This window comes from Myotis myotis, unplaced genomic scaffold (assembly GCF_014108235.1).
Source record: "Myotis myotis isolate mMyoMyo1 unplaced genomic scaffold, mMyoMyo1.p scaffold_m19_p_1, whole genome shotgun sequence".
NCBI lineage: Eukaryota > Metazoa > Chordata > Mammalia > Chiroptera > Vespertilionidae > Myotis > Myotis myotis.
Genome location: NW_023416313.1, coordinates 77,923,746 through 77,936,527, shown reverse-complemented (window position 1 = coordinate 77,936,527; position 12,782 = coordinate 77,923,746).

The window sequence follows — 12,782 nt, the reverse complement described above, 5'->3', positions numbered from 1 at the left end:
GTGCAGTGCCTCAGGCCCATAATACTTTGAAGGACCCATGAGAATGTTTTAACTTTAAGTTCTTTGAAAATGAAATATAATAAGCCCTAGCCAGTGTGGCTCTGTTGGTTGGAGCATCACCTCGCACACCAAAAGGTGGTGGTTTGGATTCCTGGTCAGGGCACATAACTAGGTTGATCCTCAGTCATGGTGGGTATGGAAGGCAACCTATCGATGTTTCTCTCTCTCTCCCTTCCTCTCTCTAAAATAAATTAAAACAAAACAAAAATCCTTCCTATATATAAAAGGGTAATACGCAAATTGACTGAACGGCAGAACGACTGGTTGCTATGATGCGCACTGACCAGCAGGGGGAAGATGCTTACTGCAGGAGCTGCCCCCTGGTGGTCATTGCACTCCCACAGGCAGAGTGCTGCTCATCCACAAGCCAGGCTGATGGCTGGTGAGTGCAGTGACCCACCTCTGCAGTGGCAGCACTAAGGATGTCTGATGCCCCACTCCCCTGGGGAAGTGAGCCTAAGCTGTCAGTTGGACATCCCCTGAGGGCTCCCAGGGCACAGGTTGAGCTGAGGGACTCCCCTCCACTCCCCAGTGCACAAATATTGTACACCTGGCCTCTAGTAATAAAATAAAATATAATAATAATGAATCCAGACTGCATTAAGTTCATCTTTGTGCCAACACAGTTGTAAAATATATCTTTTTATTATTCTTAAATCATTTATTGTAAAATATATCTTTAAATTTTTCTTACTGAAGGAAAAGACCACGAAAGCAAAAGTGTCTAGTGCCCACAGTAGTTATAATGTGGGCCCAAAGGCCCCGTGTACCTCCAGAAAGCCCTTATTAAAGTACAACTATTTTTCCAGAGCTAAGGAGCATGATCAGTCATTTGTTCATCAGTTCTCTGAGGCAGGGCAGACAACCATGCAACCAGGAAGGTGATGTCATACTGGAAAAGAGTGGTAGGAAGGAAGACATTTGGCCTTGAGAGGAGAAAATTCAGAGGGCTGGGCAGACAGACTGTGGGACCACACATACATTGAAGCAGCAAGAAGAAATTAGAAGTCAGCTACATGGGGGTCCCTATTCTCACACCACCTCTTCCTTAGAATGTAATCTTGGGTAACTGGTTTAACCTCTTGGGATTTTCTCATCGGAAATACTGGGATGATAAAAATACTTCCCTGATACAGCTACTGTGACACACAGCAGGTGCTCAGAATAGAAGCTTAATAATAATAATGTTACAGACTGAATGTTTGTGCCCGCAAGGTTCCTATGCTGAATCCCTAACTCCCAATGTGATGGTTTTAGAGGTGGAGTCTTTGGAAGATAATAAGGATTAAATGAGGCCCTGTGGGTGGAACCTGTGACTGGATTAGTGCCCTTACAAGAAGAGGAAAAGAGGTCAGAGCTCACTCTCGTCACCAGGTGAGGACGCACTAGAAAGGTGGCCATCTTCAAGTCAGGAAGAGAGTCCTCATAGAAACCAAATCAGCCAATACCTCGATCTTAGACTTCCAAGGTGGATGTCAGAGAGAGCCACCAAAGAGCCATAAAAACCAGAGATTCAAACCACCCTCCAGGGCCACTCCTAAATCAGGGGGAAAGGCTCAAAGTGTACATGGTGGTCTCCTATTCTACACCAGCTCTCCTGGATTCTAACGCTAACTTAGGGCATCTTCTCATCCTGTCCTTGTCACCATAGACTAAAAATAAACACACACACACACACACACACACACACACACACACACACACACACCACTCATTCTCTGAAAGGGTAATGGAAAGGAGAACAGAGGGAGACTATTACACTTTAAGTCCCAGGAGGACATGGGTCTCTGTGGCTCTGTGAGTTTAGTAACTTTCTATAGCACAGGACCATCTTGACCATGGCCCCTTCCCTTTCCAACTCTCCTCTCTGGCAATGTTAGTCTTCAACCACCCATGTTTTTTTGTTTGTTTGTTTTTTAATATATTTTATTGATTTTTTACAGAGAGGAAGGGAGAGAGATAGAGAGTTAGAAACATCGATGAGAGAAACATCGATCAGCTGCCTCCTGCACATCTCCTACTGGGGATATGCCCGCAACCCAGGTACATGCCCTTGACCGGAATCAAACCTGGGACCCCTCAGTCCGCAGGCCGACGCTCTATCCACTGAGCCAAACCGGTTTCGGCCCATGTTTTTTTTTGATGCATTGCTATGCATGCCTGTTGCAGACTGTATTGTATCCCCCCATATTCACATGTTGAAGCCCTCCCATGTGACTGTATTTAGAGATGTGGCCTGTTGGGAGGTGATGATGAAAGGTAAATGAGGACCAGGAGAGTGTCTGCAAGGTCTCAACTCTACTTTGGGAAGACAGAAAGCAGAGTAAAACTTGGGGGCTCAAGAACTCCTGCATTTTCATAAATGCTTTTTGGGTGAGGGAGCATTTAAATGATGGTCAAGAGATGTCATGGAATCTGCTTCCCCAGACCCTGACCAAGCATGGACATAGTTCGTGGTTCCCATCACACATCATCAGTCATGCCCAGAGGCACAGCTGCCTTCCTTCTCTACTCTCCAGCTGCTAACAATCATCGCTGTGCCAGCACTACACAGCATCCTCCGTCTCCTGCCTCTTTCCTTCTTGGTTCTCCACCTGGAAATCGATGTAGCATGAAAGGAGTTATTGATTTTTTGCGTGTCTTTTTTTTTTTTTTTTTTAATGAGGATCGGAAAAGTTGAGTAGTCTTTTTGCAGTTAGACCATGAAGGTTGTGTTCTCCTCTAAGTATTTCATAATGGAAAAAAGTTTGAGGTAACCAGAAACAAGTGAAATGAACAGCCTTTAGTATTGACTGATTAGTTGGAGGCTTTTAAAAAAAATTTTAATTTAAAAAAAATATTTTTATTGATTTCAGAGAGAAAGGGAGAGAGATGGAAACATCAATAATGGAAATCATTGATCAGCTGCCTCCTGCATGCCCCACACTGGGGATTGAGCCTGTAACCCAGGCATGTGTCCTGGCTGGGAATCAAACCATGATCTCCTGGTTCATAGGTCAAGGCTCAAACAATGAGTCACACCAGCTGGGCTGAAGACTTTTAAAAAAAAAGCAAAAAAGCAGTGGTGGTAGGATCTACTATGTACTACTTATTATGTATTCTTTCTTTCTTAATAAGAGAAAACATGTTATTTGGGATGGCAATGTGCCCAAACTAAAAGAAAAAAGGATGGTATGTCCCAGTCTTCTTTGCATATGTGGGAGGCCAGTGAGAAAAAAAACAGAACCTATTAGGTGGGACCTCCAGAAAACAAGGTGTATTCAGCTGGCAGACACGCCTTTGTCCCTGTTCCTTTCCTTTTCTTCCTGCCTGGAACACAGACATGATAGCTAGAGCTATAACAGCTATATTGGAATCATGAGGGAAAGACAAGAAAATTGTAAAAACTTTGACCCTGGCATACTTGAGCTTCTATGCCAGGGGTTGGCAAACTATGGCCTGGGCATCAAATCTGGCCCACTATCTATTTTTGTAAATAAAGTTTTATTGGAACACAGCTATGCTCATTCATTTGTCTGTGGCTGATTTTGCCCTGTAATGACAGAGTAGAGTAGTTGCGTAAGAAATCATAGGTCCCCAAAAACTGAAAATATTCATTATCTGGCCCTTTAAAGAAAAATTTGTCAACCTCTGTTCTAAACCACAGGTAGTAACTGCCCATCCCCAGAATTATTATGTAAAAATAAGCAGTCTTCTGTGTAAGACACGAAGTTGGGTTTCTTTCTGATTAATATACTAGTAATAGTACTTACTCTTCAGGCACTTAGAGTTATACAATTATGGCAGCAGGCCCTGACCCAATAAGACTGGTGTCCTTATAAGAAGAGGAAGAGACACCAGAGAGGCACTCACAGTGGGAAGACCATGTGAGGACTCAGGGAGAAGGCGCCAACTGCAAGCCAAGGAGAGAGGCCTCAGGAGAAACCGCCCCCGATGACACCTTGATCTCAGACTTCCAGCCTCCAGAACCGTGAGTAAACAAATGCCTGTTATATAAGCCACACAATCTGTGACATCTTGTTATGGCAGCCCGAGCCAACTCAGACAGCATATAAATACACCACAAAGTGCTTTGGAGTAAGTGTTCCAAGGAGGTAAACATAATACAGCAAGCAGCTTAGCTCCCAGGCCTAGAGGACAGGACATTCAGATGCTGAGCCGTGGCCGGCACGTTCCCTAAGTTTAGAATGGCCCATTCCATCCCCCGACTTTCCTTGATTGATGTTCCATTTGAGAAGCTGGTATAGACTTTGAGAGATGCACATTCACTTGCTCTAATCTCTTCTCTCTGGTCTAAATTAAACAGCCCTCTTCTGTTGCATGGGAGAAGAACACACTGATGAGGCACAGTTGAGGGTTTTCTTTGTCCATTTATGCTGCTGTGCCCGAACTGTTCCAGGTGAAGTGTGTTGGACGGTCAGCGCCTGTCTTCCTTTAATGCTTGATTTCCTGAGTGTATGTTATTTTGGAAAATAGTGTTTCTCAGCCTGAACTCAGATGGGACTGTTTCTGCAGTCTTGTCTCCTTTCTCCTTGTGTCAGCAAGTGGCCATGTCAGAGAAGACATGGGCTCTGCTCTGCTCTGCCTGGTGGCCTGGCCCTCTCGCACACCCAGCGTCCTGTGGGGCTGGAACTCAGTGTTAGGTTAGGAAAATGGCACCTGTGTTTTACCCCAAATGGAAGACAACAGCAACAACACAAAATCTGGCTCCAAGAAGAACACAGATACTTCTTGGCCCTTGGGGTGAGAAGATCCTTATTCTTCCTTCCATGTGACATATGTACCAGGTACCAAGGAGGCTGGGCCAGACATTAGACAAGGTGGATCTTCTCAGGCCAGCATAACGGGGGGAAGTTTTAGAAGGAGGTCGCACTTGCACGCTTTGATACACATGTTGTTCTGCCTGATATGGGGACTGTGGCAGACTCAGACTAGCTGTTACCCATATTGGTGTTTTTATCGCCCTACCACCCAGATACATGATGCTGTCAGCATCCTTCCTTCTAGGTAGATCCTGTCCTCCCCAGTAGGCGATAAGTGGCAGCGATGTGTGGCACCTCCAGCCTGAGGCAGGTGAGAGGGGTATCTCCAGGATTTTTACAGGAAAGAGTGAAAAAAACTGGGCTGAGCTGGATAGGTTCCCATCTTGGGATTGCTGTGGATGTTCTGCTTGTGGTGTTACTCAAGACCAAATAATCCACACATTAGGAGGTGCACCCCAGGCACACCATTGTGCTTTTCTTGTCAGGAGCTTAAGAGCAGTCAGACCTCTGTGTGTAGCATGGGATTCCTGTAATGATGGTGCCACTCTCACTAATTGTCCTGGGAGGACGTCCCTGTTCTAGATGGGAGAGGACTTGGAAGGCGAGCCTTTGGTGGGAACAGAGGAATAGTTCCTCTTCCCTCTTTAGTTGGGGCTCTATCCAGATGAAAGGCTGAGAGGTGGAGATCTGAGGAGAGTGAGAGGGTGAGGGGTGGGGCAGGAGGTCCAGCACCCAGAGGCAGCCTGGGAGTGAGACAGGTAGACCTCTGCTCTTCCATTATCACCAAACTTGCAATAGGTTCTCCTTGACGTTTCAGTCTGGTCTCTCCTGGGCTGGGAGGTGTTAAGGAGAGAGGACTGTCATATCCTTGAGAGCAAGGAAGACTGGAGAGCAGGATCTCTACCTCCAAGTCCAGAAAGAGAGGGGCCTGGGGGTCAGTGGCTGTCCCCAGGATTTGAAGGGAAAATCCTGATTCTCTCCCCAGCTATACATCTGCCTAGAGGAAACTCCAGGTACTGAAGAGAGGCTGCAGGGATCCCCAAGTTCACTCTCTACCCTCTGATGTCAAAATGACTTTCACAGATAGAATCAGCAGGGAATGAGGAACTTAGAGCTCCCCAATCAGGGGACAGCATGTGTTTGCAGAGCGGGAAGTGGCCCAGAGTCCTAGGCTGAGTGAGGGGTGGCCACTGGTCAAACAGCTCCATCTCTTGACCTCCCTTATTTTGTTTTTGGTTTTTTATGGCATCACCATTTCCCCAGAAACTCAGACTTGAGTCTTACACCAATACATAATCTACATAGTCACTGAGTCCAGTCAATTTTATCTCTGAGTTGGCAGGCACAACCTTCTTCACTTTTCTGCCTCCTGCAATCACTCCTCCTCCTCTCCCCGCAACTCCTCAAAGAACTTCTAACACCCCTCATGCCCCCAGTCTCCCCTGTCTTCCTGTCTTGCAAAACACACGTGTTTCTACTCCTCTCCTTCCCTGAGTAAAATCCTTCAGACAATCCCCTCTGTCTCCAGGTCAGAACTCCCCTGCCTCCTTCCGCCAGCACTGAGGGCCCACCTTCCTTGCCACCATACTTACGGTGCCACAGTAGGCAATCTTTTCTTTTCTTCCCTGGCACTCCCTTTGTGGGGGCCACTATGGACCCCAACACCCATTTCACCCCAATAATTAGTCTAAGCAAATCTCAGTAATACCTTGGTTCCAGGAATGAATATTAATACAAATCTGCTCAATGTCTGCTGAGTGGTGGGGGGGGGGAGCTGTAAAAAGATGAGGAACATGCTCTGTCCAGGTGGCTCAATTGGATGCTGCGTCATCCCATACACCAAAAGGTTGTGGGTTTGGTTCCTGGTCAAGGCACATATCTGGGTTGCTGGTTTGATCTCCAGTCTGGCGCATATGGGAGGCTACTGATTGATGTTTCTCTCTCACATCAGTGTTTGTTTCTGTCTCTTTCTCTCCCTCTCCCTCTCTCTCATCCTTCCTTTCTCCCTTCATAACCCCTCCCTCCTCTCTCCCGCTCTAAAAAATCAATAAAAACATATCCTCAAGTGAGGATTTAAAAATATGAGGAATGTCTGCTGGAAAGATTTAGGGAGTTTTCCCACCCTACAAGGACCACAGACAAGAGATGATCTCACATCTTCCTCTGCACATTGTCCATCATGGTGTGAAGCTGGCATCACTGCAGAGCTTTCTGCTCCCTGGAGGGTGCAATCAACCTGGAACCCCAAGCAGAGCTGAGGGAAGGGCCATGTGCTTGACGACATCCGGAGCTATTGACTCAGGCCATCCCGGAGCTTGCCCCACAGCTGACTGTTCTGTCAGAGAATACATTCCTCTTTGAGTCTGGGGGTTTCTTCACAGTCCAACACACCCTAAATGATAGCGCCTGAGCATTCCTATTCCCCACCCTTGTCTGCCTGCCCTATTCCCTGTGCTTGTAAAGCCCACACCCTTCGCTCTCCCCCTCCCCTATTTAAATCTTATCCAGTTTTCAAAGTTCAATTCAAAATTCTCTCCTCCATGAAGCATCTTCCAATACTTATATATTTTTAAAAATCTGAAGCACATTTATCCTCTTGTCAAGCATCCACTCTATTTTGGCTTTTATTGAGATTGGTGTTGATACTATTTACACATCTTTTATCCCCTCCTAGATGCGCAGGTACTAGAGGGGAGCTTTCCATCCCCCTTTCCAGTACCCAGTTCAAGACCATATATTAGGAATTCAATAATGTCTATTAATGCATAGATCCATGGTTGGCAAACTGCGGCTCACGAGCCACATGCAGCTCTTTGGCCCCTTGAGTGTGGCTCTTCCTAAGCCTTAGGAGTACCTTAATTAAGTTAATAACCATGTACCTACCTATATAGTTTAAGTTTAAAAAATTTGGCTCTCAAAAGAAATTTCAATCATTGTACTGTTGATATTTGGCTCTGTTGACTAATGAGTTTGCCGACCACTGGCATAGACAGATAAGTGATAGACAGGCGAGATAGAAAGATAGATGGTACATACATACATACATACATACACACACAGACAGTATTAGCAGCTGTTATCTCTGGCCTTGTAGGGAATGCTGTTGAAGCCATGTAAGAAAAAGCAGTCCTGTCTGCACTGGGCAGGAGTGGGTCCCTACTCTGGCTGTACTTTCCTGAGTACCATCAGAAACAATCCCTTCCTCGGTGTCCACCTGAGAACATGCCACAAGCCCAGGTAAGCACTCTGGTTTCCTAAGGGAACCAGATGTCACAGTTTAGGCAAAAGAACCTCCTGAGGAAATAGGGTACAGGCAAGGCCTCAGTCTGGCAAGTTCCCAAAAGGGAGAGCCACTGACCCCATCCTGCCATGAATTTGGATGTAGTCACTTCCCAAGTTACATTTTCACTCTAGCGCTCAGTGTTCTAGTGCAGAAAGATGGTAGCAACTGCTCTCCTTCGCCTCATGAAGCTGCTCAGAGGCCAAACTTGACAAAGGGTTTTAATTCACTTGGAAATACAGTTGGCCCTCTCTGTCTGCCAATTCAACCAACCTCAGATCAACAAATATTTTTGGGGAAAAGCTACCTTGTTGCTGACCTGTACTATGTAGTTAGGCTTATAATGACTGTGTCTATAGTGAATGTGTACAGACTTCTTCTCTTGTCATTATTCACTAAACAATATAGTATTAATGACTATTTACATAGCATTTACATTGTTTTAGATATTATAAATAATGTAGAGATGATTTAAAGTATACAGAGGGCTCTGGCTGGGTAGCTCAGTTGGTTAGAGCATTGTCCCCATTATGCCAAGGTTGTGAGTTTGATTGCCAGTCAAGGCACATACAAGAATAAACTAATGAATGCACAAATAAGTGGAACAACAAATCAATGTCTCTCTTTCTCTCTCTCTCTCTCTCTCTCTCTCTCTCACACACACACACACTTCCTCTCTCTCTAAAATCAACTTGAAAAATAAAAATAGTACTGGCTGGTGTGGCTAAGTTGTTGAGCATCATCCCATGCACCAGAAGGTCACCAGTTTGATTCCCACCCAGTCAGGGCACATGTTGTGGACTCAATTCTCAGTAGGGGGCCTGCAGGAGGCAGCCAATCTATGTTTGCTGCTAGGAATGTTTCTCTCACTTCAATGTCTCTCTCTCTTTCTCCCTTTTCCTTCCTCTCTCTCTAAAATCAATAATAAAAACATATTTTAAAATAATAATACAAAATAAAATAAGAAAGTATATGGGAGGTTGGTTGTGTATAGGTTATATGCAAATACTCTACATCATCTATACTAATAAAAGAGTAATATGCTAATTAGACAAGACATCTTCTGGACGTCCTTCTGGACAAAGCCATGGTGGCCGGGGGCTGAGGCAGAGGTGGTTAGAGGCTGGCAGGGGAGCAGTTAGGGGCATCAGGCCAACAGGCAGAGGTGGTTAGGGGCAATCAGGCAGGCAGGCAGGTGAGCAGTTAGGAGCCAGTGGTCCCAGATTGTGAGAGGGTGTAAGCCAGGCTGAGGGATTCCCTAACCCCCTGCCCCATACAAATTTCGTACACCAGGCCTCTAGTTTTACATTAAAGAACTTGAGCCCTAGCTGGTTTGGCTCAGTGGATAGAGTGTCGGCCTGCAGACTGAAGGATCTCAGATTCGATTCCAGTCAAGGTACTTGTGCAGGAGGCAATCAATTGATGTGTTTCTCTCATATTGATATTTCTCTCTGTCTTTCCCTCTCTCTTCCACTCTCTAAATATCAATGGAAAAATATCCTCAAGTGAGGATAAAAAAAAATAGTACTAGAGCATCCTCAGAGTTTGGTATCTGCAGAGGACTTGAACCCAATCCCCTGTGGATACCAAGGGATTACTGTATAAAAAACACAAAAGAAAACAATTAATGGTTATGTGTCTGTATTTACTGATAAAATAGAGATTTGGGGGACATCTTTGGATCTCTTCCAGCCATCAGTCATTTCCATCAGTGGTCGGGAAGTCCTGTGGAAAATAGTAACTCACACCTGGTCTGAGGTAATCAACAAGCCTGTCGGCACCAAGTACATACAATTATGGTGCTCAGTTTCTGAGGATCAAATGCTTGGCAGCAGCTGGGAGTCTAAACAAATAGTGGCAGAGAAAGACACAATTGTATGCAAGATCAGCAAAGCACATTTCCAGATGTAGAAGCCTGTGAGAAGCTCAGGGCAGTGTCCACAATGGGAAACGGCCTCCTAACCAACCCTGAGGCATCCTTCCCTGGACTATTACTCCAGATAATAACTAAGCTATGCTAGACCAAATTTCCAACACCTATTTAATCCTTATTCATTTCCTTCTCATCCAACTTTTTCTCAATAATTTGAGAAATTTATTTTCCATTCTCATTAATTTGTTCTCTCTCTCTCTCTCTCTCTCTCCCATTTTTGGCCCCAGACTGGACTTTCTGGTGACATACAGTAGTCCTGGAAGCACACCTGTGCCAAGGAGAAGGAATAACCTCTACTTTGAAGTCACATTAGAGAAACAACCCATGTTACAAACTTCTAAAACCCTTTCAATACCAAGGATGAGCTTCTATGAGAAGTGTGATGGTTAATTTTATGTGTCAACTTGATTGGGCCAAGGGATGCCCAGGTAGCCGGTAAAACATTTATCATGGGGGTGTCTGTGAGGGTGATTTTGCATGAGATTAGCATTTGAATTGGTAAATGCTAGACCTAGTAAAGCAGAACACCCTTCCCAATGTAAGTGGGACTCATTCAATCAGTTGAGGGCCTGGATAGAACAAAGTTTCTACCTGCCTCTCCAACCACCTCCTGTTTTTTCTCAAGTTCAACATAAATCATAAGAGTGGTGAAAGTGGACATCCCTGTCTTGTTTACGGGAAATAGTTTTAATTTTTGCCCATTGAGTATGATGTTGGCTATAGGTTTGTCATATATGGCCTTTATTATGTTGAGGTATAATTCCTCTTATTCCCACTTTGCTGATAATACAGGTGTTGGATTTTGTCAAATCTATTGCATCTATTGATATAATCATGTGATTTTTGTCTTTCAATTTATATGATGTATCACATTTATTGATTTGCAAATATTGTACCAGCCTTGCATTCCTAGAATAAATCCCACTTGGTGTTTGATCTTTTTAGTATATTGCTGGATCAGACTTGCTGGTATTTTGTTGAGGATTTTAGTAGCATCTATGTTCATCAGGGATATTGGCCTGTAATTCTCTTTCTTTGCAGTGTCTTTATCTGGTTTTGGAATTACAATAGTGCTTGGATTTTTTTTTTTTTTTGAGTCGTTTGAAGAGTATAGGTGTTAGTTCTTTGAATGTTTGGTAAACCTCCCCTGTGTGAAGCCATCCGGACCAGGACTTTTGTTTGCTGGGAGTTTTATTTATTACTGCTTCAATTTCATCAGTTGTTATTGGCCTATCCAGTTTTTCTGATTCAGTTTGGAATATTGTATTTTTCTGAATTTGTCCATTTCATCCACATTGTCCAGCTTGTTGGCATATAGTTGTTCATAGTATTTTCTTGCAATCCTTTGTATTTCTGGAGTGTCAATTGTTACTTCACCTCTTTCATTTCTGATTTTACTTATTTGGGTCCTCTATCTTTGTTTCTTGATGAGTCTGGCTAAATCTTTTTATCTTTTTATCTTTTCAGAGAACCAGCTCTTGGTTTCATTGATCTTTTGTATTGTTTTTTTAGTCTCTATGTCATTTATTTCCACTCTGATATTTATTATTTCCTTCCTTCTACTTACTCTGGGATTTTCTTGTTCTCTTTCTAACCCTTTAAGTTGTAGCATTAGAATGTTTATTTAACGAATTGTTTTGTTTGTTGAGGTAGGCCTGGAGTGTTATGAACTTCTCTCTCAGGACTGCTTTGCTACGTCCCATAGATTTTGGGTTGTTGTGTGTTCATTTTCATTTGTTTCCAGGAAGTTTTTTATTTCTTCCTTGGTCTCATTGGTAACCCATTCATTGTTTAATAATATGCCATTTAGCCTCTATGTGTTTGAATGTTTTTGAGTGTTTTTATTGTAGTTGACTTTTAATTTCATGCCATTGTGATCCAAGAATATGCTTGATATAATTTCTATCTCCTTGAACTTGTAGAGACTTATTTTGTGTCCTAACATGTGGTCTATCTTTGAGAATGACCCATTTGCACTTGAGAGGAATGTATGTTCTGCAGCTTTGGGATAAAATGTTCTATAAATGTTAATTAAATCTATCTGATCTAGTGTGTCACTTAGAGTCACTGTTCCTTGTTGATTTTTTGGCTGGAAGATCTATCCAGTAAAGTCAGCAGAGTGTTAAAGCCCCTACTAAGACTGTATTGCTGTTGATCTCTCCCTTAAAATCCTTCAAAAGTATTTTTTTCAGATTTAGGTTCTCCTATATTGTGTGCATATATGTTTACCAGCGTTATATCCTCTTATTGGATCTATCCCTTTAGTATTATGTAGTCACCTTTGTTGTCTCTTGTTATGGCCTTCATTTTGAAGTCTATTTTGTCAGATATGAATATTGCTACCCAGCTTTGTTGTTATTGTTGTTTCTATTTACATGACAAGTGCTGACAAGGATGTGGAGAAAAGGGAACCCTAGGAACTCCTGGTGGGAATGCAGACTAGTGCAGCCACTATGAAAAATAGTATGGCCTTTCCTCAAAAAATTAAATATGGAACTGCTATTTGACCCAGTGATCCCACTTCTGGGAATATATTCTAAGAAACCCAACACAGCAATCAGAAAGAATGTGTGCACCCTGAGTTCATAGCAGCACAATTTACAATAGCTAAGATCTGGAAACAGCCAAATTGCCCATCAGTAGACAAGTGGATAAAACAACTATGGTACAGTTACACCATGGAATACTATGCAGCTGTAAAATAAAAGGATCTCTTACCCTTTGAGATAGCATGGAGGGACTTGGA